This window comes from Manacus candei, unplaced genomic scaffold, assembly GCF_025592945.1.
Source record: "Manacus candei isolate 608988 ecotype Guabito, Panama unplaced genomic scaffold, ASM2559294v1 h1tg000037l, whole genome shotgun sequence".
NCBI classification, from domain to species: domain Eukaryota; kingdom Metazoa; phylum Chordata; class Aves; order Passeriformes; family Pipridae; genus Manacus; species Manacus candei.
The window spans coordinates 5,014,401-5,040,917 of record NW_026138085.1 but is presented as its reverse complement, the minus strand read 5'-3'; the positions used below and the strand labels follow the sequence as shown (position 1 = coordinate 5,040,917).

At 37.7% G+C, this 26,517-nt stretch overlaps 1 protein-coding gene across 1 annotated transcript in view; it reads left to right on the top strand.

The window, feature by feature from the left end:
- The window catches only part of TENM2 (teneurin transmembrane protein 2), a 1,665,603-nt gene that overhangs the window by 919,028 nt on the left and 720,058 nt on the right, over positions 1 to 26,517 (top strand). The window contains exon 16 of the mRNA XM_051794292.1: positions 2,046 to 2,120. The gene's annotated coding sequence lies outside the window, so the exon portion shown is untranslated. The remainder of the gene's footprint in view (positions 1 to 2,045; positions 2,121 to 26,517) is intronic.

The following is a 26,517-nucleotide window of genomic DNA, read 5'->3' as shown; positions in this document are numbered from 1 at the left end:
ATTTTAGAAATTTTGCTGTTGTTCCTTCTGTGTCTGAAACAAATCCTAATGGCTCAGAACTTTGATGTTATCTGACCTGTTCACTCAGATTGGCAAAGACACTCATAAATAAAAAGCTGTCCTTCCAAAAGGCAGATAAGAATGCTTGGAAAGTTTGAGGGTAGTATTTAATCACAGGGACAGAGTGAACAATTGTAAGGAGAAAGAAAGGGTGGAGCATAGAGCATGGTGGAGTTTTGTAAAGCTGTTTAGTTGTGAGCATAGCAAAACCATTCTGAATGCAGACTTTTTTTCTACCTCTTTTTTTTTTAAACCTTAAGCAACTGCTGAGTATTCTCCTCTCTTCAAAAAGTCACTGAAACAAAAGTGCTTCTTGTAGGAGAGGAGAATTCTTTGGTGTGTATTAGAAACGAAAACTCTTCAAAGTGGGTTGTGTAATGTTGATGGTGTAGGTAGAATGAAAATGTGGTATTCATGTTTTAGGGAGTATTTCTATCCATCCCTCTTCTGTCACAGAGTAAATGGATCTCTGTGGCCCTCACTTGGCTCCACTCTCCTGTGCTGAATTTTTACTTTCTGCCTCTTCTCTTCAAATCTTTATCATATTTTCTAATCAGAACCTAAGCCCAGTAACAGTTGAGTTGAGCTTATAAGATCCTGAAGTGAGATAGGAGTTGAGCAGTACAGGTTCACCTGGGCAGGATTGCTCCTACTTCCAGTACACCACAGCCTTGTTTGTGCCTTCCTTCTGCTTCCAAGTGCCTGCACGGGGACTGTTAATGCTCCCACCTAATGTGTGAAACACAGGACTGTTTATCACAGCCCAGCAGGCAGGAGACAGATATTTTCAAACTGCACTACTGTAGCCTTATCTCAATAGTGCTAATATTATCCCCTGCCAAAACAGACATGAGATATTGAAGTATCTGTAACCATTACAGGATCTCTGCATATTCCTTGAATTTAGCCTGCAGCAAGTCTGTCATCCACGGGGATCCTGATGTTGCAAGAAGCAGCTTAAAAGTGTCGTCAGGGCAGTGGTGCTGACTTAAAAGCAGTGTGGGCACTTCTGACCTGTGAATTGAGATGTGTCCATTAAACCAGGCTGACTGCTTTTCCACCTTCCCTTCTGCTTCCTTATTTCCTGGTAGTAGTCCACTCTCCTGTCAGATAGAGGAGGGGTTCAGGTCATAGCCACAAAGGAGCTGGAATCAGAGCCAGGCTTCAAAGCTGTCTAATTTTAACACTAAACAAAAGTAAACAAAACAGGTTCTAATCCATCAAAATCTGTTTAAGTTTTGGGAAAACTTTCCTTTCTTTATTTCTTCTGTCTGGATTGAACCTAACACCGTAACACAGGAAAAGAGCAAATCCAATACTGCAAACCTTTTTATGTGTTATTATCTACAATATTTGTGTACAGCAGAGCTCAGTTACACCACAATTGTGCAGAGATCCAGTCTTCACCGTGTAATGACTTCGTGATGGTCTGTCTATAAATGATAAATGAATAGAATATGCCACGTTTCAGCTGCATATCCCACAAAGTTTATTGCCACCTGAAAGTGCTTTTTATTCCTTGGGTGGGTGGGGAGGTGTAGGAGGAAGGTTCAAAACCTTCATGTTATACTTTTTTCCAACCTGTCCTCAGGTTATGTTATTTGGATATATATATATATATATATATCCAATGTTGTGCAACCTCCCTGAAATACATCTTGCTGAAATTCAAAGGGGAAAAGTGGCTGTATGGGGTTAATCTCAGGATTTTACAAAAGAGTTTAGATCAAATCAAAACCCTTGGCTATTGGTGAACCACAGGTTCTTCTTGATCATGTAAGTCCCTCCATCACCCACTCCAGCATGGCACTTCTGAAATGCAGAAATCTGTCACTTCTGAGATAAAGCCACTAATCCACCTCTCTCCTTGACACATTCTCTGTTCAGTGGGCAGATTTCTTATACGGATATTTTCTGTCACTTTTGCCAGTACTACCTCTGTGTCATAAGCTGATGGCTTTACCTAGTGATTTTCTGTTTTTCAGATTCAACAGAGAAGTCCAAACACCTCTCTGGGAAGTGTTTTCAGAGTTTATCCCCTGCTGAAAGTCTCCTCTAAGGTAATGGTTACAAGTGACAGAAGGTGTATTGTAAACAAAGTTTCTGAAAAATGTTTCTTGCTCATCCAAAGACCTTGTGAATTCTATAGTCTGCATTATTTCTCTCAGCATCAGCAGCAGTCTCTGTTAATTTTGCTGGTTAAATATCCATCATTTTCTTTGCTCTGGTTATTTTTCATGAGTTTGTCCTCTGTGAGAAGTCAACTTGACTAGAGGCTTTAGCTGTTTTTACTTTTTTTGCCACATCTTCTCGAGTATTTAGTTTACTTCTCTGTTAAAAATATATTTGGTGTTTGTTTTCAGGTGCTTGTGCACTTTATTTCTGAAATAATTTCCGTCTAGTTTGGCTGTGGTTTGCATATACACTCATTGACTGTGTGAATTTCAAAAGGGTTTCCAGTGCAATGGTTGCTTTGGGGTTCTTTGGTGGAATTTATTATGTCCAAAGCCTTAAGACTGTGTCTGTGTGTATATATATATATAAATGCACACTTCTGTATGCATACTTGTAAATATACACCTGCAACTTCTGTTACTACACTGAAAACAAAACTTATGCCTAAAGCACTGGGGGAGATTGTTTTTTGAGAAGAGAGGACACTGTGATGACTGTAAGGTTCCTTCTAATCTATTGATCTGCCTCCTGAGCCGTGGTGATAATTCTGTGCTTTGCAGAATAAACAATATCTGTTGTATTACAGCCCAGGCTGTAGTCCTGGGGTTTTGAGATTCCTACTGACACTTGCAGCTGTCTGCTCCCATCTTGGGCTTCCTTTACCAGGAAGTCTTATTATTTGGGAAAATAAAAATGTGTATGTTATTCTCAGTGCTTTGGCTCCTTGTTGAAAATTAGAGACATAGGATGTAATCAGGAGTCTTTTCAAGTACTTGCACTGATTACTGTTACTGTGCCTCTGAGGTGGTAAATTCCTGACCATGTCTCACTGGTTTGTAGTCTGCTGTTGTAAGGTATGACTGAGGAGGAGTTTTCTCTCTTCCTTTGGCTACACTAGCACTTCTAATTTATTTATTTCCCTAGGTGTTTAGTGATGTGTTTTTCAATATGGTTCTTTTTCACAGCCAAAAATGATCTTGTCAGCTGAAGATCATGGCACGTATAAACTGGTGACATGAGGAGTTGTGTGTCTGTAGCTTCCCTTTCCACTTGCAAGGCAGAGATGCACTGAGAGACATATTTCTGAGTTTTGAGGTTCCACATAGTAACACCCAAGGATGTTACTTCCATGATTTCACTGTTTGGTTTTGGGGAGACAAGTGTGATAGTTACAGGTGATCACAGGATTGCTCACACATGCAGGTTATGTAGAACTGCCAGAGGAAAAATCTGCAACCTGCACGTGGCACAGCCAGGCAAAATGTTGTGTTGGAAGGCTGAAATATTTAAACTGAGGATACTGGAAAAAGCAGTTGTCAAATTGGAGAAAATTAACCCAGGCAAAATACATAGAGAAACACAGTTACACTGATTAAAATCATAATCCTGTCACCTGACTTTTTAATTTTGTCATTGTATGTTGCCCCATCATCTTATCCCAATGAGTACCAGCCCCCATGATCCCAAAGGCTCTGGAATTTGTAATGCTAATGCACCATAACCTGTGAGCAAGTCGTTGGATCTGATCTCTCACTTTCTCACCTGAAAGGTCATCAGTCTCTAAGCAGGTCTCAGATATTCAAGTGTACTTTTCAGCTATGGACTCAGGTTTTGTGCATGCCTTAATTATTCAGCACTGATAACAAGGGGAGAAAAACAACTTGAAATGTGATGTTTGTAGCATAGGCCATCCCTTAAATTGTATTCATTATGCTTGTTCCTTTAGATCCCTAAATGAATTGGTCTGATTGCTCAAGAGGACAACAATTGGGAATAAATAGCTATACTACTAGGGGTTTTTTAATAATAAATGTATTAAAAAGAAGTAGATGCAATCCAGAAGATATGCCCCAAACAACTGGATTCGAATATACTGTAGTGATCCACAGGGATTTTTTTGCAGGGTGTGTTAGTACAGCTTCTCATGAGATGGAAATTACACTTAAGGAAAATTTAACATAAATTTCAGCAATGCAAAACCACATTCTCTAGGGGGGGTTTTGTTGAGATTCAGGTAATTGAAGAGCTCATGGTTTATACAGAATTGTTATTTCACACCTTTCTTCTGCCTGGGAATTCTTAGTCTGTATCTTTAGTATCCCTAAATGGGATCAGTTCAGTTTGGAACTTAGTTTCAATTCCAGAATTATTTAGGCTCTTTAGGTCCACAAACCACCTTGGAGGTCAGGAAAAGATTGGCAGTTTCTTTTGTCTCTAGAAGTTTCCACTGCTTCTGTCTTGCTTTGCTGCCTCATATAATGCATAAAAGAACACTTCCAAAATGGTATATTTGTGGAACTACTTAAAAAACTTAAAGTAGATTGGGTTTGAAACTATTGAAAACTAGAAGAAAATAATTTAAATATAAATGCAAATATTGAAGTAGGTACCTAGAGGAATTATAAACAAGGATTTTTACCAATCATGAAGAAAAAACAAAGCTGCTGTAATTGCTTGTGTCCTGTGAAAACACTGGTTAGAAAGAATAAAGAATTACTCAAGTATTTTGGACTTCTCAATGGCAATCAATATTTGCTCATTAGTGATTTTGGGATTGGTTTTCTGGTGTGGATTTTTTTTTCAGATACATTAAATGTCCCATTTTATAATAATTTTCAGCTAACAGCACTTAGATCCTGTGGCAAAGCATTTTCTTTTCTTTTCTTCCTCAAAGTTTTTTTTCCCTGTCTATAACTCTTTCAGAAATTATCTTATTGCAGTTTGGTTCCTTCAAGTGTACTACCCTTGTAGCAGGGCATCCACTTCCAAGAAATTTTGATGAGAATACTTCACAGCCAGCTACAACTATTTATAACCTTGAGGCTGTCTTTGATCCTAAATCAGCTTTGAATTACCATTTTAGTTACACTGGAGGGAAAAAAAGAGATTTTATCATATCCAGAATATAGGAAAATTGGGAGGATGCAGTTATTTTGGGGCTTGTATTACTAATTATAGTAACTTATTACAATACATTGTTGCTGGCATTCCACAATACTTGTTTGAATGGAACTTGTTTTGCCATTTAACATGTTCCAGCATTAGTTCTTTCTTTAGCAGTATATGATTTGATAGATTATTTGTGTTATGCTTTTTAATAATTGCTGAGATTTGGCTGTTGAACTCTCTCAGATTTTCCTTTTTGTAAATGTTAATTGAAGGGAGTGGGGGGCAAGTTGGGTTTTTTATTCAGCTGCCTGGTGTTCCTGTTGATCAGTGAGTAAACAACAAAAAATATCTAACTTGATATTTCAACTTCATGATTAACCTTTTCATCAGCGTAGGGAAATTAAATGAAATAGTTGTTCTTCTCTCCAGTATTTAATTCCAAATCCATCCTTGTGCCAATGTCTTTAACAAAACAGAAAGAGGGGCTGCCCAGGTAGCTGCATATTGAGAACTGATATTATTTTTTCGCAGTTTTGCCAAGGGGCATCTGAAAAAGAAGTTACTGAGGAATAGAATCTCCCTGTGACTCCTGTACCAAAGCCTACAGTGATTATAATAGCAGATAGTCCATTAAGAGACACTGTTCTCACATTAATGTGGAGTCTCCAAACTGTTTACTTTTCTCCCTCTAGATTTCTTGTGCAATAGTGAGGTATTTGTCATGTCAGTAGTGTGGGAACTTTATAATCAAAGGTTGCATTCACTTAATACTGGTCTCTGTTTTAAGTATAAAGAGAAGAGACCTGAAGTAGAATATGAAAGCACTGTGGTGGTACTGTAATCTCCAAAGGTGTTAATCAAAAAATGCCAGCAGAAATCTTGAAAGAGCAAAATGCAAATAAAGAAAATAAGGAGACAGGCAGTTGTGTAGAAGTGCCAGAGGACTGTGGCATATTTTATTTTTATACTTCAAGTTCAAAGTAGATTTTTGAGGAAAGGTCTCGGAGCAACATGGTTTTGCTTGTTAAGTTGGATTAGTAGCTCTACATGTGCATTTTGTCTCGAAATTGCTGAAGGTACCCATTCTTCACCTCCTGTTCTAGCAGATATCTGTGATAGTGAGACAGTGATAGGCAAAAGCAGGAATAAAAATGATGCTTACTTGTACAGCAACTTCAGTGTAAGAATTTTTGCATACAGTCTGTGCATCTGCAGGTGTAACAGAGAGGCTGGGACTTATTTATTTCTAAATCCAGCCAGCAGCTTTTGTGTACTTTGAAAGGACATGTGTGTTAAATGGGAAGGGAAAACAATATACTCTTAATGTAATATTTGAGGTCCAAAATCTCCTATGTATAACTTGGCTGCAAGGTTGGTCATACTCTGTGTTCTTTAGGGAGTGTTTACACAAATAGTTTGCTCACTCATCTATTTATAAATATTATTTGTGCAAATGATGAAACAAATATTTGTTCCCCTTGCAGTACTACTATTTCTATTTGAATTAGTAAAAGAATAATTAATGTGTAGATATCCTTCAGCTAATACAGAATAAATTTCTACCTGCAAAATTCTAGCTTCAGATTAATCCCCTTCAATCATCAGAGTTTATTTTAGATGTCTAAAAGCTGTAGATTGCTGCTGTATGGTTACACCTTGGCCAAAAATGAACAAAAGAGTGACATATGACTGATGCTCCCATGTGCAATTATATTCCTGTCAGTGAAAGAAACTATTAGAAACAAGGAAATACACCCTAGAGCTGTAGCAAAGTCCCTGTTTTTTTGGGTGAGGAGCTTGTGATTTATCCAAGAGATGTTGTATTGCAGCACAGTGGGGCTTTGAGAGACAGCTCATCATAATCTCTGGGGCCATGACCTGACAGATTAAATAGAACGATGAGTTTGTATTGTCAGAGCAATTCTGTCTAGAGGACAAAACATTTTATTTAGAGGGTAGATTGATGGGATTAAAGCTTTGCACTTACTTACTTTACACACTCAAATTTACTGTAAGATGTTTTTTATTAAACCAGCCACTGGATTGCTAAAGGAATTATTTTAGGACAGATGATTTCATTTAAATGAAAAGTGAAGGATCAAAACCCTCAGAATTTATTAGTAAACTCAGTCCCTGCCATTCCTTTCTTCAAAAGCAACTTAATCTTTCCTTATTTCATGTTTATTTTAACTTGCAGACTATTTGGAAGAACTGGAGGCATGTAATTCTGTCTCTGCATTCATTTTCAGCACTAAATAAACTTGGAATGCCACAAGGTATCTGAATAATCAGAAATTCAAATAATTCTTAAGGTGGAGAGAGAGGCTGTCTGTTTTCTTTAAATGCTTTTGACAAATGGCACAAATAAATAGTATCTATTATTTGTTGTCCCTTGTTGTAGCTACACAGCTCTGCAGAATAAGCAGATAAATCTACCATGAAAGCATATATCCTTTTCACAAATTTAATTCCTTGCTGTAAGAAAATTACCTAAATGTTTAAATAAAGAGTTTACACAGAGATCCTTTTCATTGTCTTTCCCTTTCCCTGTAATTCTCAGCAGGTGTTCAATTTTATTTTTTTTTTTCACTTCAGACTATCACTGTAAAGGAATACCAAGAAATGTGTTAGTTTTAGATAATCCAAAATTCCCTTTGCTCAGCTTCTTAGTTTATAGTTATCTGTGTGAATTAGAAATCTATTACCTTGTGTTCATCTTTCACCCAAATCTATTCACCAAGCATCAAAACTCATCAGTGAGATGGAGTAATGCCATTTAATTAGTCTTTGATATACAGTTAAATTAGGTCTTAATAAGGGGTAGTGCATCCTAAAATCAATTATCTCGCTCTTCTTAATAAGAGCAACTAATTAGTAGGTAAATCGCCACAGTTCTCCTTTTATCCTACAGTTTTTACAATCTTGTGGAGGAGATTAGGCTGAGGAAATTACTCCCTGATAGCTCAGAGAAATTTTAGGGCATACCTTTGAAAACGTTTTTCCAAGCAAACTGCAGCATAGAAAAGAAACAAAAAAGAAATAGGAAAAAATCCACTTAATTTCTTCACATTTTTTACCCAATTTCTTGTCAGAACCAAAGCAAGCAGGAAGAAGGAGTAGCCCTGCCTGCTGCACCCTATTAATGTGCCATGAGTGTCTGTCCTGGTGTTCCTTTCAATGCAGTCATCAGTTAACCAAAATATCTGTTTTCTTCACGGAAAATTGTGCAACTGCAAAAAAAAAAAAAGGAGACCTCGTGGGCTCTAAGCACAACCTTTACAAAATATGATTTTATGTGGGGAATGGCTTTTATTTTAGATAAAGAATCAGAATCCCAAATAAATTACCACACCATACAAAAGTGGCACAGTGGTCACGGAAAAAGTCAGGTTTTATCCATTGTTACCAAAATTGTTACATTTTAAGCATAGAAGTGTTGGGTTTGAGATCCCATTTTTTTTAGTTAAGATTTCCAGCTTCCTCAAATGGAAGATTTTTCCATTTCTTTAATCTATATTCCCAGTTACAAGAACTGAACAGCTGGAAAAACCTCATGGATGAAGGTTGTGAAGGATGTGAAGTATTGTGAAGGATGCTGAGGTTTTCCTCACAAGTTCCATCTGTCTCAAAATGCTACTGGATATCTCCTGACTTTGACAGACCCTAATTTCATCCAGTCACGTAGGCCAGTATATGGTGTATTGCCTTAGATTTGTCACATTTGATGGCACCTTACTGAGGTTTTGCTTTCAAAAGATGGTGTAATTCACTTTCACTGGATATTTCTCTTTTTTTTTTTTTTGTCATGGTCAAAAGTTTGAAGGGAACTCAAGGACACGCTTGTGATTAATCAACAAATGCAGAGGCTTTTTTTTTCATTCTTTTTCTGCTGCTACTACATCCTGCATATACTAGTCCCCTTCACACTAAACTTCCTTGCCAAGCATGTCAGAGAGATTTTATAACTGTGAAAGTGTGATGTTATTGCTTCAGTTTCCCTTATGCTTATTGTTGCAGCTTTTCTAGACACTTTCTGGTGTTAGTCATTAATGACAACACAGTGCCCCCGTTTAGAGAGTCTGAGGTTGCCGTCTGTTCTTTGTTTTTCCTCCCTGCTGAATTACTCATGCTTTCTGTGGAAGGAAACGTTCTGAAGGCAGCCATTCCTCCCCAGGAGACTTCAGGGAGCGATATCTATTCCTGATTCTAGTGTTTAGCCCAGTATTTCTGCTCATGATCTTAACAGTACCAGAAGCTGGGAGAAGCAGTCCAACTGTTTGACTTTTAACTGGCCTGGGACAGGTGATTATAGTGTGAGTGTCTGAGTCTCCAGGCAGTAACATTTGCACTGGAATCTCTGGTGCTGTGTCAGTGATCTACTTGTTGGTGATGGGCTTAAGCAGCAGAGAAGAAAACCAGACGTGCTACCCAATTTCCTTCCCTGTTCTCTGTGTGTGACCAGTAGAGAATCTGCACACAAAATGTTACTGAGCCCCAATACAGTGCAGGTACCAAAGTCTGTGCTCTGTACACATGATAATAAAATGAGTCACAAACTGGCTGAGCACTTACAGCAAATACCTTTGCTAGTGAGGGAGGTGGAGCTGAGGATGACACACAACTAAAACCCCAGTGAACACTATTTTAGGCTTGCCTTTGGTACCTTAGATGACTTCTCAAGCCTTTTTAGCTTTTCTGACCCTCTCCTCAGCGGTGGAAAATTAAGATGGGGTGGAGATTTTAGTAATCCACAATCCAAGGCAGATGCATTTTAAGCATCTATGTTAAGCCTGCTTCTGCTGATGGCCTCACGCTTGAGGACTGAAGGAAATAAAATGAACTTAGAGTATGGTTTCATGACCATGTTTGCTGTACATGTGGGTGTCAAGTTCTGGATGGACACTAGTTGGAAAATTTAATCTATTTTAAAAGCATATACTTGCTTTTTTTTTTTTTTAATGAAGCTGAAATGGTGAATTAGAATCATAAAATCTTAGAATGGTTTGGGTCACAAAAGACCTCGAAGATCATTTAGTTCCAACCCCTCTGCCATGGGCAGGATACCTTCCACTAGAATTGGACTAACTTTTAATTAGTAATGAAACACTGTGGGTAGTTGGGGAAAAAGTCACTAAGCGTGTTCTTAGCATTCTTGTTTGTATTTTGAAGTTTGCCCATATGCAAATTACCTTTAAAAGCAGAGAAAGTCAACAGGCTTTGAAACACAGCTGGAGAATGTAAAATATCAGAAATCCTTCTACTGATCTCTGCAGCTTAGATCTGGTTCAAAATGGGGACTAAAAGGTCATCATCTCCCACTCCTCCTTTTCCCCAGCTGTACAACCTCTGTGAAGGCCAAGTTGGAAGCCAAAGGGGTCACTGGAGTTTAGCAGGGTTTCAGGAGCAGCTGTGCCCCCAGGCCTCAGAAGCAACTTTCTATTACAGTGGTTTTTGATTTGCAACAATAGGTTTGGATCAAATCGTTGGCATAATAAGTATTAACAAGCTGTTTAAGTGGTAACAGGAGGTCATTTTACAGAGTGAAAATGAATGTTAATAGTTTTGGTGGGTTTTTTTCAATTTTGCTGTTTAGTCCTGACAAAATTATTGTACCAGTTTTATGTTCTCTTCCACATATCTCTCTCCTTTTCCTGTTTTGCAGTGGACCTGGTTCAGGTAGGAATCTTTGTTCTTAAAAAATTTTTAAGGGTTCATGTCATGCAAGTTTGAGAAAGTATCTAAGTCGGTATGTTTGCAGTTAAAAAAAATTCATTATTCCTTAATGAAGAATAGCTGAAGAGAAATAAGAGCTATCTTTGTGTTCTTTCCTACTCCCTGGTATAATAGCAATGCATCTTTTCTGTGCTAAAGGGAACAGTGGACTCAGATGAAATCACCAATGTCATCTCCAAATGCCCTCTTTGTCTCTGCTTTGACAGTTTTTGTTGTGTGACCCACAGCTCTGAGAAGTGAGGTGGGTTCTCCTCATCCATTACATTTATAGATCAGTGCTGCATGTTTGATGTAAAACTGAAAAAATTATTGGCTCAAATTGGCAACCTCTGTTTGGTGTCAGGAATTATCAACTGAGCAGGTCTGTTCTGCTCCCTGTCATCTCATCTCCTCAGAGGAGCTCGGACATCGTGCTGCTGTCACATTGCTGTGGTTGTATCGTGATTTACATCTGCAGCTTGGGAACAGCAGCACTGGGAGCTGTTTGACAAGTGGCACTTTCACTGGGAAACAAGTCAGGGATGCACTTAGAGTGATTAACAAAGAATTGCCAGCATTGGAAATGGAGTCGGTGCCTGAACAGTGTGCCCTAAGCAGAGGATCAGGGGGTTCTGGGTTGGTTTTATAAGAAGAAGTCTCACCTCAAAAGTTGTTTCTCTTCCCCAGCTCATGGTGGTCTCTTTAGGATGCCCCCATCAGTGGAAGAACAAACAAACAAAAAACTACTTTGTTGTGGGTGTAATACCTGTGTAAGGTTCATGCTTTAATCAGTAGTTTATATGAAACTTTTGGTGGTGTTTGATGCAGTTGCATTTTGTGGGTGTTACTCCAAAGACTGATTCCAAAAATCTAAGACCAGGGGTCTCTATTTAAGAAGATTTTTCTGAAGCATTTAGTTGTTCTGTTGGGTAAGCAAAGGAAAGAAAGTGTCAACATGAGAATAAAGCCTTTACTGCAGTTACAGCTCTGACTTGGTGCAGAAGAAGAACAGGCAACTTTGACACTGGGTGACAAACTTGCCCACGTGTACTTATTTTTATCCTGTCTTTGATTATTTGTCATATGGATTTTTTTATACATTCCAAAGGTAACACTTGAGGCTTGTGCATGTGTTTTCTGCTGTTCTCTTGAGGTAACCATTTAGAGCCTCACTCCAGGTGTCAGAGGCCTGCTTTAGAGCAATGCTTTGCCTTAAAGACACATACAGGTGCTAAAGTAAAATGAAATTTGAGTCATTAGAACAAAATCTCCCTGACCTTAAGATTAAATCATCATGGCTGCAATGGCCTATGGAGTTGATTATCATAAACTTTTCAGAATCCCGCTCTTAACCTTATTATGATTCAAATTAAAATGTTATTTAAAACCACCAGACCTCATTGTGGGCAGAGACCAGTGACTTTCTTGTCCTTTCCCCTATGTGACTTGTTGAATCATGCATCAGTGCAAAGGGTGTATAAAACACTGCCAAGGAAGAAACACTCTTCAAGTATTTAAAATGAACTTTGTGTTGATATAAAGGACTACACAGAGTAACTGGTGATAGAAATCAACTGTAGGGTGGCCTCATCCTGGTGTTTAATATTAACAAAGGGTTGGTTGTTCATCTAGGAATGTACTCATGGCTGTGTGATTTGTCTTCCCATTCCGTATCTTCTTCTCCCTGACAATGAGCTGGGCTGATTTAAAGGCTACGATTGTGATCACAACCATGAGATATCACAGGTTGAATGTTTTTACATATTCATCTTTTCAGGAGGAATTTGATTCCTGTCCTCCCTCTCTTCTTTGAGATAAAGCCTTCTAGCCTCTCTGGGAGTCTGGGGAAAACCAAAAATGTCAGCAGCTGTACAACAAATTATAAGTTTTACCTGCTTTTAAAATTTAATTTAAAATAATCTAACCTTGACTTTTTAAATGCCAGCAAGTTTGATGTTTCTTTTTAAATGAACTTGAATTTACTTCCCGCATTGATAGATGGCTATAAATATTCTTTACTCCTTTGGCTGTTAATCATTTTATGTTTCATCTCTGTGCTTTGGGTAAACAGAACCACATAAAACAGTAACTAAAGAGTAACTTTCTTATCATGTTGTTTCTTTGCTACTTCAAGTATTTCATTCCCTGGAGTTTTTTCCTATTGCTTCTCACTTAGATCTACAGTTTGTCTTCTTCTTTCCCTCTTAATTTTCTCCTTTTAACTCTCAATTTCTCTTGAACTTTACGGTGCTCTCCTCAAAACACACCACAATGCTAGGATGAAAATGGAGCAATGTCCTTCTCTCTTCCCTTCCCACTTTTCTGTCCCAGGCTTGAGGATTTGCCCCTCTCCAGGGGGAAAGCTTATTACAACCCAAGCTGAGGGCAGCATGTGGTAGTTACAGTAAATTCAAAACTCTTCTAAGCCTCTGTGGCTCTACATCAGGGGAGGGTGAGCTCAGCAACACACTCTTTTCCTCAGTGCACTGATGACAGTGCCAGGCTGCTCAAAGTCCTTTGCACTGAGGAAGAGACTGGGAGACCAGGAAGGAGGATGGCACAGGGCAAAGCTGTGAATGGGGATGGTTGTGGCAATTATCAGGTTAGTTTTCCACCCTCAGCAACCTTTTTCCCTTACACAGACTTGTGCTCTACCTCTGGCTACAGCTGTCAGACAGCTGGGTAAATGTGTAAATAGTAATTGACTTCTCTTGACCCATTGTTGCATTTCAGAAACAGGTTATTTAACAAACGAATGTCAAATGCTTTCTCCTGGTTTGTGAATTGCGCTGGTACTGCATGGGAAGTGTTATGACTTTCAAGTTAGAGTTTAATAACAAAGTCACTGTGTGTATGTTACCATCCACCATGACCATAATTAATCCTGGCTGAATACTACACATTTACACTGGAATCTTGGGTTATCAACTGGATTTTTTTTCTTTAGGAAATAATATTAAGGTGTGTTGCACATTGTCCAGTCCTGTTTGATGTCACCAGGGCAGTGAGAACACTCTGTACATTTGCCATTCTTTTTTTAGCTTTAATGTTACCCTTAACATTGTGGTGCCTGTAGACTTTTATTTACACAGAAACACTTATATGGATAAGTGCTTTATTCAGTATTTTTCACTTCACATTACAATTATCCTATTTGAAGATGGGATTACATAGTGCACTTTCAGATATGAATATGGATTGTTTTGCTGCAAAGTGGTGGATCACATGTGTGTGTTTCTGCCATCAGATATGGGAAATGCAAAAACAAATGTAGAAGGGCAAATGTATCAGATATAGAGCTTTTATCTTGCTAAGAAATTCAGTAAAAAATTATTGAAATTCATGTTCTTATTTGCTATATTTCCATTTTGGCCAGTAGCCAGTTTTATCCCCACAGTGAGCCTGTGCACACTTTTCTAAAGGACACGTATTTAAAGCTTGGTACTAATCTGTCCTTTCTTGAAGCCCCCCACGATGTTACAGAGGATCAGGGGGTTCTGGATTGTTTTCATAGGAAGAAGTCTCACTTCAAAAGTTGTTTCTCTTTCCCAGCTCGTGGTGGTCTCTTCCTCAGCTGGGCTCATGTGTCCCTGGAGGCTGTAATAGGTATTTTGCTGCCATGGATTCTGCATTAGCTGCACGACAGCAATGCTTTAAGCTTTCAAGGCTTCTACTTTTTTTATCTTTAGAGTACAGATGAAGATTACACACCTTTCCCTTCTCCTGTGCTTATGGTCTGCTGCAGAGCAGGGAGATACACACCTCAGCTAGTCATGGGCTAAAAGCTTCTGCCACAGCAAAGAACATTAAACTTGTCTGTATATATTGAAACTCAGAAAAGAAATACTTTGATCTTCTAGTTCTTTTAATCCTTTGTTTACTGAAGCTCTTTCTACCTGTGTGTCCTGCATGGCCCACCTGGTTTTGAGGGCATTCTGGAAGCAAGGAATCCATCAGCCCTATGAGCTGTCTGCAGTCTGGGTCCTCTGTGGGACCAAGTGGTGGTGTTTATTCCTGTTCCAGTAATCTTTAGGCTATCATTGTGTTTAAAGAGGTTTTTACCCAAAGGGGAATTACATTTTTATATTATAAGGCTCATTTGGGTCCTGATCCAAGGGAAATTATTATTCAGAGGCTCTAAAGAACTGACAGATGTGACAGTATTGCTGTCCTCACTTATACAAAGTAATTTTCATATATTTGCCCCCTGGCCTTTGTCTTTATCATTGATGTTGGATTTATCCTTGCCAGCTGCCTTGTCTGGAGTTCTCAGCTTCCTTTAAATGTTGCTGGACATTTTGTCCGTTCCTTAACCAAGTCTGAAAGGTCAGGGACTACTAAAACATTGAGGGTAATATTCTCCATGTTTATAGGTCAGAATCTTTCCTTCTTTCCTCTGTTTTTAGTACAGGGTTTAGTAAGACAGAATCAGATATTGCCTTAGCACAGATAATCCTGTGTACTCAAATAGGAAACAAACCTGTGTGAACCATAGCAGGTATGAAGCTATGATTTGAATAGTGTTGGTTTATTTCCTTTTAATTGTTTGACACAACAGCTGTTCACAGTTCCAAGTTTGCTCTCATAACCATGAAAAAAAACCCCTTTTGGTATTTATATATATATAAATCATATGTAGTGGGAAGCAGGTTCTGTCCTGCACTAGGTTGTGGATTTTGTGTGTTTTATGAAATGGACAACATAAATAGGCAGATCTGTGTCTTGAGTAAATTTTTACATCCTTTCTAAACTTACCTCTCATTTAGGTCAACACCTCATGACAGTTTTCTGATTTTTAGCACAAGAATACTTATTTTAGTACCTATTTATTTTTTATATTCAGTTCAGAAATACAAATGTAATCATGAACGAAATGAAGAGCAATTAAGTTTACAATAAAGTCTAAAACTCAACACTCTTCTTGTGATTTACGAAACACATTTATGCAAAACCTGAATATTTAAAATAATTTAGCCATATTTCTTCTGTTTATTGGTCTAGAAAGAAATAATCTATAACTAATTAGGATACTTAATTTAAATACATCACCTTTAGAAATCAATTTAAAGTCAGTTACCAGTGTTTGCTTTTTGGCTTTGGATTTTTGTTGGGTTTTTTTATGATTATTTGGATTTCAGTATCCTTGATAACTATTCAAAAGAAGTCTGCTCATTTTAAGCTGCTTAATTTTATGCACAGGACTACATATGACACTGGTTTTTGTGTATTCTGTTGTGGAGTATAGCAACAAACCATGGAAAGAGAAGCTGCTTTCCTCCAATAATTTTAGCTACATGGTAGTTTCTTCCACAGTTTTCCTGAAAACAGTAATAATAATTAAATTTTACAAATGGTACTTCATAGATGGTGCCGTTTTTTGAAGAACTTACTGCCATAAAATGGTCCTTTCCTATGCAAGCTTTGCAGTTTCAGATTATAGACTATCAAAGCAAGGACATGAGGGACTGAGTGATCATTGCCCTTGGGATGCTGGAAGATTCCTTCATTCATTAGTCAGTAAATAATTTGTAGGAAATAGGTGAATTAATGTTCATTAGCAATTAACTGATTATAAATAAATATCATATAAATATGATGCTTGATTAGGAGATTAAGCATACACTAGATATCTTGTCAATTGACAGTCTTTGTGTATGTGTATATATAAATACATATAAAATAATACACTAATTATGATGTAAAACAAGATACTGTTTATCTGAATAAGGATCCACCCCAAAAAAGTCAGATTACCAATATTTTCCAAAATAACCTCGTATTTGAGTAACTTTGCCATATTGAGATGTAGTTAGCTTCATTTCTCTGGTGATTTTGAATCCTTAGGTTCAAATGTGCATCAGACACATGTATCTTCTTAGTATTAGAAAGAAACAGGTACATGGTATCATAAAATCAGCAGTAATCATCTTGACAATTAGTTTAATTTTTTTTTAAAATACTTTCTCAATAGATTAGTTTAAGGCTTAGTTTAGTTTAAGGTAGGAAGATTCTACAGTGTAAAGCTAAGTCTGGAGACAAAATTATGTTGAACAATGATGAACAGTATCTCTCATGTCACTGTAATGAAAAACAACAACAAATTCTACTTGCACCTCCCAACTGGCTGCAATTACTGCATTGGCTGAAATTCATTTGAAGAAAATTGTTTTTCAGGTGTTTTACCAGTATAATTATAAAAAAAAAAAAAATGAAATTACTTAGGCAGCTTGGCAAAAATTACCCTCCCCTGATAAAGAAGTGTTATTACAGAGAAGTTCATGTGATGATTTTTAGGGTCTTCCTTATCAGCATCATTGTTCAGGAATTTAAAAAAAAAAAAAAAGGTTATTTGCTGCTTTGTATGTAAAAGATTATCTTAGTAAAATTTCATAATGAACATAGGAAAGTTCATCAGGAGAAAATGAAAACTCATACAACTGAGAGGAAATGACTGGGAAGGAATAGCATTGAGAGACCTTGAGGTGATAGTGGGAGAACAAATTAGATGTTAATCTGTGCTGTGAGAGAGCTGCTGAAGTGGTCAGTGCTGCCACAAGCAGCAGATATAAAGTCTTCTCAGTTTTGGACAGGGGAAGCCACCCTTTCAGCAGAGCTCCTGAAATAATAAACTCAAGATACCACAGTGCTGATAAGTCTGATCAATTATAAGCTGCTTAAACAAAGGCAAGGTAGATAAGGGAGCTGGAGTCAGGTTTAAAGAACAACAGTGCTTGAGAAACGTTGGGAAATCACAGTTTCAGTTGACATCTTAAGGGATGTATTGTTCACCTACTCAACTATGCTGCAATAACGCTGCAAGTTTTGTTATTACATCAAGAAGATGCTGAAGGCCACATTTTTAAAGCTTTACAGGCAGACAATGAGTTTCTTAGACATGTATAAGATGAGGTGCATGATATATTCTCTTTTCATACAGTGCATTTCCACACAAAAGTATCTGCACAGTTTTCCTTTCATGTTTTAAAAGGGAAAAAAGCACATTTGATGTTGACTATCTGGGCCACCTACCTAGTTTTGTTCAGAAGAAAGTAAGTGAAATCTGTAGTGAAGTCAACACACACACATATATAGATAGGTAAAATATACATATTTAAATTAAACTAGCAATCACTCTTCCTATATAAAATATGTATCTCGTGCCCTTGTTGGAGATCAAACTCTTCAGAGTGCCAGGGAATGGACACAAACTCTTTAACTTGAATCCATAAAAACCAAAAAAATTACAGTATGTCACCAAGAGTATTGTGAATCTGCTAGTAAAGAACTTAAAAGATAAGGGCAACAGGCATAGTTGTTACCTATAAAAGAAAAAATATTTCTATAATCTTTTATCAACAATCTCTCTAAGGTAACATGGATTTTTCTGTGGTATTAGTGAGAAGATTTAATCTCTTGGCACCATCTCTGGTAACTTGTTATGCATTTCATCATGCCTTCAATAGAAATAAAAGTGGATCTATTTGACTCAGTGTGTTGTACCCCGTGTTTGACACACCGTGTTGGAGTTGCCTTAGTGCTGTGCTATTAATTAACTTCATTGTAATCTAGCAGTAGTAAACAGAAAGCATATTCACAGGGAATTCAGCTTCAGTTGGAGTTCCATAAGCTGTTAGGTAAATGAAAACTCCAGGTTTCTGAAAACATTAAAAATGTAGCTGTCACTTGAAGTTCTGTTCCTCACAGGAAAATGCAGACTAATGAATCTGAGAGCAACGACGACGAATGCGACCACATCCATTTCAGTAGTCATCCAAAAAAACTCCCACTCAATAATTTCAGGAGTGATTGGAAAAAAGCATGTACACTTCAGCAGAACTGAAGGTAGTGTTAGCATTGTTTGGCTAATTGGTTATGCCAGATATAAGAGGGCTGTATATATAAGATGTTGCAAACGTGAACTAGACCTTTGACTTTTCTCAATCAGTGCTTCAGAAAAGTAAAAAGAAAGAAAAATCTTAAGTAAAAGAATAAAAAGCCCCATTATGCGACATGAAAATATATTCTTGTATGGAAACTTGTCATACAAGAAGCAAAGGGGTGCAGGTTTCCATTCTCTGTTTGCTGAGGTGACATGTAAAGCTGTTGGATTAACCAGAAAGCAGAACATTTTATAGAAATCATTACAGACAGAGATGTTTCTTACAAAAATACTTGTTCAAAACAAGCTTGTTATATAAAACAGACTTGTAAAGAACAGAGGCACTGTTTGTCAGGCTTTGTCAGAAAAGGACCAAGATAGAAACAAGCTTTTTATTCATACCCTTCTTATATAAATGTGCTTTGTCTAGACTTTACATTTTTTTTTAAATTTGGAATCTGATAGTATAGAAGAAAAGGTGGTAGAAAATGCTGGAACTAAGATCCAAGTAGAATCTTATAGTTTTATGTTGTATCTTTCTAATTTAAATGTATTGGATAAGTTGTAAAATTAACACTCCCATTCAGACCTTTCCTCTTTCACCTTGTGTTTTCCTGTCTCTGGCATTTTCACTGACATTTTTCTGCAATAATGATCTTAGCCAAAACAAATGATGCATTTAATCTCTCAGAACTCTTCCCCCTTCTTCCTTACCCCTTTCAGAAAGACAACTCTTGTCCAGATTTGTGAGCTAGCAGCTGCTTGGGACTTCTCCTTTTGCCTGTTATGTCAAAATCTCACAGTACCTCCCTCAACAAAAGGTCTGCCTGACTCGCTTCATCTGCATTTATATCAACTTTACTGATACAGCATTCTTTGCTTTGGCTTCTCTTCAGTCCCTAATAAGTGCAACAAATTACTTGTCTGACCTGGCAATTTGTCCACATGATCTCAGTCATTCAGATGTTCAGCTGGGTGGTAGCAAACCCAGCCTTCTCAACCCTGTGTTGCTGTTCATGGCAATGTTATTTTCCTTTGAACCTGCCCCATATTCCCACCTGGCACTTTCTTCCTGTTAGTTTTGTTTGTTCATGAAGTTTTGTCCATTATCTTCTCTTTTTGAGCCCCTCAGTACAAAGGACCACTTATTTTTGTATCTTTGGGCAATATCACCCAGATTTTACAGAGACAAACAGTTGAGTATCAACAACCTGAGTCTCAACAGCTCCTGTACCTTTGCCAGTTGAGGATTGAAAAGTGAAGAAGGATGTTATCTGCTTATAGAAAGGTTCTGTAATCATGACCTGAGCATCAACTTTTCATATCTCCTTTCTATGTCAATGCAGTGAAATTACACTTTTTTCAGTATAGCCATTTAGCCCCTGAAAAAAAAAAAAAAAGGAAGAAAATAGATCAACCCAAATTTATTATTTGCACATTAATCAAAATGAAAGACCTCAAAATGCTGCAGATTAGAATTGGATAAATTTCAGAATTTCCAATGAAGGCAAAGGAATGGAAGCAGACAGCATCTAAGTCATTCAGAAACCCTGCTTTTATCTAGCAGTTTGAGGGATTATGAATCCTGGAGTCTCAAATCCAACACTTTCTGTCCCTTTCCATTGATCCAGAGTTACTCTAGTTAGTTTTAAACACCCTTTACTTCCTTAAAATTTTAAAATACTGAGTCCATTTTGATTACTTCTTAAAAGAGATGAGGATAAGGTGGGTTGGGCTAAGGTAAGGTTTGGATTATAGCTGTGAAGGAAGCACAATGTGTGATCAACAATCCTTTTTCACCTTAGTTTCTTTGAGTTGTTGGACCGCGTGTGTACGAACTCCTGTCATCTTCCACATCAAGCCCAAGGGGTCTTAAACAATATTTTAGGTAACATACTAAGCATTTAATTTTCTTTAGAAGAACCCAATTATGCTAGAAATTCATAATTAAAAATTATAAATAGAATAAAGAAGAAAACATGACTATTATATCCTACGGCTACATTTTTCAGCATGATGTGCAGGGAATTAGGTGCAAAAATCCCATTTATGTTAATGGATCTTGCGTGTCTAATTCCTCATATAGTACAGTGCAAATTTACCCCCTGGTGTCTTTGATGGTACAGAGGACCAGCACAGAGGGGGAGAAGAGTGATTTATTTGATGATCTGTCAATCATAATGGCAACCAGAGAAAATTGCAAAGCTGATTTTAACCTCTGTAAAAACAGCTAGTTAGACCATATGCTTTTTTTCTCTTGCCAGATGTCATCATTCATCAATTTCTCATTAAGAAAATGGCACTCAGGAAAAAAATAAAAAGGGTAAAGGTTTTTCCTTCTTAAAAAAAAAAAGTCTAGAAAATCAAACTATAAGAAACAGGATGAGGTAACCCTTTTCATTAAGGCAAGGCCTGTATGTCCTATAACAACTACAGCTCACACTGAAGTGCTTAAATCTGTCTCTATCTAGCTTTTTTTTAAAGGATTTTACATATTTATAATATCTCCAGAATAAAATACAATAAAAAACATATCCATTTATTCGGATGATCCCTAATCCTGCAGAGTAATCGAGATATTCACATTTTCTTTTTGTCTTTTTGAGCTGGAGGTCACAGATATCCACTTAAGCTCATTCCACCTGTCTGGGTAACAGGGTTTTCCTGTCTGCTGTTATGGGTTTGGTGCTTAAAAATGAACCAACAAACAAACAAAAATCACTGACAGGTAACAAAGATGTTAACATCAGAATAAGACATTATTTGTTCTTAGTTTCTTGAAGGTTGTCAAGAGTCAGTGTACAAAGAAATCTTTATAGCTAAGTAAGTTGTCATTTTTGCTACTACAGTGGTTAAATTTAAATATAGTTAAATAGCTTTTTTTTTCAGTATGTGCTTAAAGCTTCCAGGAGAACCATAGGACATCATTTTCCAAATGTGACATACCCTCTCTTGTATAAATAACACCAACATGTTGTAAGTGTTTGGTAGTGCCGTTAAACAGCTGTTTTGTTATTAATATTTTATTGCCCTCCGCTTTCCAAGATATTTTGACACTTGCTATTATTTCAAATGCAGCTTTTCTTGGAGTTTTTAATGGTTTGTGTATATCTCTAGACAGTTTCAAGATCTTGAAGCTGTCACAACATGTTAAGTAGGCAAATCAACTAACACAGTAGTTTCAAGAAAGATAATTTTCTTTGCATAACTTCAATCTGCATCATTTTGCATGACTTATTAACAGGAGCTGACTCATTGACAAACAAGGCATATAGCTTATGGAATGGAGAATGTTTCAGAGCAAATGTCTTCAAAAAACTAAGCACTGATCAAAATTCTGGATTTCCTGTTGCTGACAGATCAAAATGTGCAGAGGCTGCTTGTGGTTAAGATTTCATTGGAAAGCTTGCCACGAGTATATTGCAATTTTGATATATATAAATGTTTATCTTTGCAACTGTCAGGCCTTCACGCACGTAACCTCACTCAGCAGTTCAAATCTAAATTTCCAAAGGTCATATATGGGACTGTAATTGTTTCAACATTTTAATTTCCTTTTTTTTTCATTTACTTCTTCCATTCCTGGAGCGAGTGGGACAGTGAAGGTCAGAGTGATGGTGAAAATGGAGAGTTCTGACTTTTTATTCCTCTAACCAGATCCTGTGCATGTGGTCAAAGCTGTGTGCTGTCATTACACTGCCTTGCTATTAACCTGTGCCCTCCTCTCCCGCTTAACACCCTTCCCAGGCTCAGAGATGATTCACAGCCTGTCAGAGCTCGGGTCTGAGTCTCTCTGCCAAAGCCTGCTGACTGCTCTGAATCCTGAGTGCCGACTGGGTTTTTGATATGAGCTGCTATCACAAAGCAGAACTCCAGATTCTGTTTGTTTAGGAACTCGTGTTAGACAAAACATCTGTCCTGGAGGTGAAAGGATGAATGTTTTATCTACCCAAACAGGCCTCGCTTCTACCTTTTTCTAAAATGAATCACAAAACCAGTAAAGACTGAAGAGTGTTTTCACTTCTTGTGCTTTATAGCAAAACAAAAGTGAGAAAGAACTATTGCTGTTCTTTTCTGTCTGGGCTGTTTGTCAGGTGCTGTAATAGTGACTTCAGAAGAGTAACTGACTCTTCTCTCCACTTCAGCAGATGGTGTTGTTTTGAACACTTGTAGAAGCTTTAGGAGTATCTATCCCAAGTCTGTGTTTGAGAGTTTTCATGAAAAGCAAAGGCTGCCTACATCCTTTAAATGCAATTAAGAAGGTAGAAGTTGATGCTAAATCTTTGTTCTTTTTCAGGTAAAGTTTAGTAGTAATTTCAAAGACATTGTGCAGAAGTAGAGTCTTTAAGGTTGAATTTTTAGCAAATGAAGATTTTGATATTTGAATCTCTTTCTGTAGCTGTTATTTTGCTTAGTAGAAAGGAGGCAGCTCTTCCCACTAAATAAGACTTATCAGGTGGACTGAAGTTTAAAAAACACAAATTAACACATTTGACTTTTTAAATACTTGAACAGCTATCATGACCTAAACTGCTCAAGTGATGACACTGACTAAAGAGAGGTTATCTTTTGCATATGTGTGCATTATAAAAACACACATAGAGTCCAGTTTTTCACTGCTGGGTACAGTGTGCTGCCTCAGTGACACAAAAACCAGCCCTTTGGGTGTTTAGCAATCGAAGGGGTTTTTGTGTTATAAACCTCTGCAAACCCTAGAGCAGAAAACATTCTTCAAGTAGAAGAAGAGTGATGGAGGTACTGCACCATTCATCAATCCCCAGTGCCAGAGTGGTCCCTTGCAGCTGTCAGTCATTGCACACCAGATGTGCTGGTGGGGCCTGGACTGGTTTTGAGTCTCCCAGTTCCCTCTGCCTTCCCTGATTTCTGATCCAGAGCCCAGCAAAGCTGAGGACTGGACTGTGTGCTCATGAAGGTGGGAAATGGGAATTATAAAACTCAGAAAACCATGATGTGAAAGAGTAGCCCACAAAAGTTGGTGGGATGTTTCTTTACATCAGGTTCTTGCCTGGCATTAGTAACAAATTTGAATATACACTAGAATAGACAGGCTTTGCAATCTACTTAGTCAGAAGATTTCAGAAAACTTTGATCACTGCTGGGGACCCAAAATCATACTAATTTGAGAGTGGTGCCCTGCTTTACTACATTTTATGCCCAGGAATGTGGCCTCTGGCAAATAAGTGTTCCTCAGTAATATTCATGCTTATTCATCATTAACTTTTCAGAGTTTCCATTCTTTCTTTTATCTTTATGTGATCAACAAGGATTTCCATGTATTATTGTGGGCAATAGTATTATTTTTCCTGCATAATTTAGGGGGATTACTTAAGAGTCCTATGTCTGACATCATCCCTGTTACATGTGCTTGTTATCTCTCATCAAGTGGAACCATTCCTGCAAAGACTCCTGTTTGCTCCAGCCCAGGCAGTTGAATTTTAGGCCAGATCCCTGTTTATAAGTGCAGATTGGAATAGGCAGAAACTGTCATCCTTAAAAATGCGTGCTTAGCTCTGGATTTCACAGATGAGAAGACTGGGATAGCCCAAGGGAGAAGAAGGTGAACAGCTTCTGTCTGTGCTTAGCTACCTAATTCTAGAGGGATGGAGGAATAAAGACTTTCCAGAACCTGGTGAGGAAGAGGATGGTGTGAGCAGGGAGTGTGTATGTGCTGCAGAGTAGCTGGGGCTGGACACAGGTCCTGGGGGTTTCAGTGCCTGGAAAAGATCAAGCCCACAGTTCTAGTCCAAACCCAGCAAGCCACGGTGAACAGTGATTCCTTATCTTACAGGGTCTATTCACAGAATTTAATTCTGGCCATTATGAGCACAAATATTTACTCAAAAGCATTGTTTGTGATGAAAATGCTGCTTTTTTTGAATTTTCTCTTACATTTTGGGAGAATTCCGTCAGTCGTGTCTGGAATCTGTCCTGTAAAATGTTTACTGAGAAATCCATTTTGTTACCATAAAATCATGTCTATTACTTTTGAAGAGTTTTGATAGTGGTCTGAACAGCAATAAAAGGTATTGTGAAAACATTTTTCAAAACTGGAAATCCAGCTAAATCCTATAAACTAGAAGAAAACATTAATATATTTTACAGAACTCTTTTTCTGTTTCCTAGCTAGTTATAGTAATTTCTTATCATGGGTCCAGTTTATCCTGGCTTTAAAGGACAGGTTTATCAAAGGGTCCTACCCAGCAAGGTGCTGAGTTCTCTGTCTTTAACTGAAAAAAAAACCCCAAACTACTTAAGTTCATAGCTGACTAAATAATCTTGTTGACATGAGCTTAAAAATGTGCTTAAAGCTGAACACATACATTTTTTGCATCAATACTGACACAATATGGTAAAATGGAGTCTTAAATATGTAAGATGGAAGAAGAAAATATGAGGGAAAATTTTGTTCCATTAAATCTAAAAATATAAATGGTTTTAAGCCTCTTAAAAGTCATTTCCCTATCAATGGCTACCTTTCCCAGGTGAGATTTTTATTGCAAAAAGGTGATGGTAGAGAAGGGCTCACTTCTTCCTGTTGGTCCTTGGATTCTTTTGTGAACATGCCATGTAGCAAAACATTTAGATGTATATCTTTTAAATATAAATACTAACACAGTCATCAAAAGAGAAATATGTGGCAGTGAAGACAGGAGAGTTTAAACAAATAAAGCCACACTTGAGGTTCTGAATGTCCATAGGAGTTTACTAAATGGCAAGCTGAGTACAAGCTTCTTAGTGGGGGCATTGAGTTGTTCCTGCTGTCCAGGCAGAGCTGCAGCAGGGATGGGATCCTGATGGGCTGTGCAGGAACCAGGGATGGGATCCTAATGGGCTGTGCAGGGACCAGGGATGGGATCCTGATGGGCTGTGCAGGGACCAGGAACCTGGTTTTGTTTGTTGACTCACTGAGGCTTTTCACTGAAGATATCACATGTCATTATCTTCTGTAGTGCAACGTTGCTGTGCTGTTTTCTGAGGATATCTGCAGTTTGTCTGCCTTAAAATAACTGTCTGGCTTTTGTTTCCTGCCCCTGCATTTTTACAGTATGTATTATATACAAGTAAGATATCTGTTGTCTTTTTGATCCTTGAACGTTTTATGAATCAAATCATGATTAATTGGAGCAGGCAAGGACAGAGAAAAGGAGAAGAAACACAGTTTTCTTAAAAGTAATGCATCAGGCTCATAGAAACATTTATTAGGCTTTTAAGAGTCCATTTATGGGCAGACCATGTTGGCTCATTTGGAGTGGAGTGGAGTAACTTGTGGGGGCTTGTTAGCCCCCCTGTTCCTAAGGAGCTCGATCCAGCATCAGTGTTCAGGTCATTGCTTCATTTTGGTGTTGAGAGGTAAATATTTGTATTTTGATTTAGTTCTCTTTTCTTCTTGAGGGAAAACTCCCTCAAGTTTCCAGAGACTTTCAGGAAAACTCAGAAAACCAAGTTATGTAACTTGCTGCCTGAATTCAGGGACAGAGAAGACTCCAGTTAATCAAGTTTGTTCTCTCTTAGATATATATATATTAATAGACTATTAATCTGAATTAGATTTTGTGAAATGTATTGAAACTTACAACTCAGCTCCTTCATTAAAACAATTTCCAAAAATTGGAAGGAAATAAAAAAGGGTAACAGCAGCAGTGTGCTCTTTGCTTTTCCTGGAATCAGGTGTGCAGAGCAGATGAGCATCTCACAGATATATTCAGCTGTCTGTATAACAAAGAAAAGTAGACTTTAAGTATTGCTACATAATTTTGATGTCCCATTCATTCCACTTACTT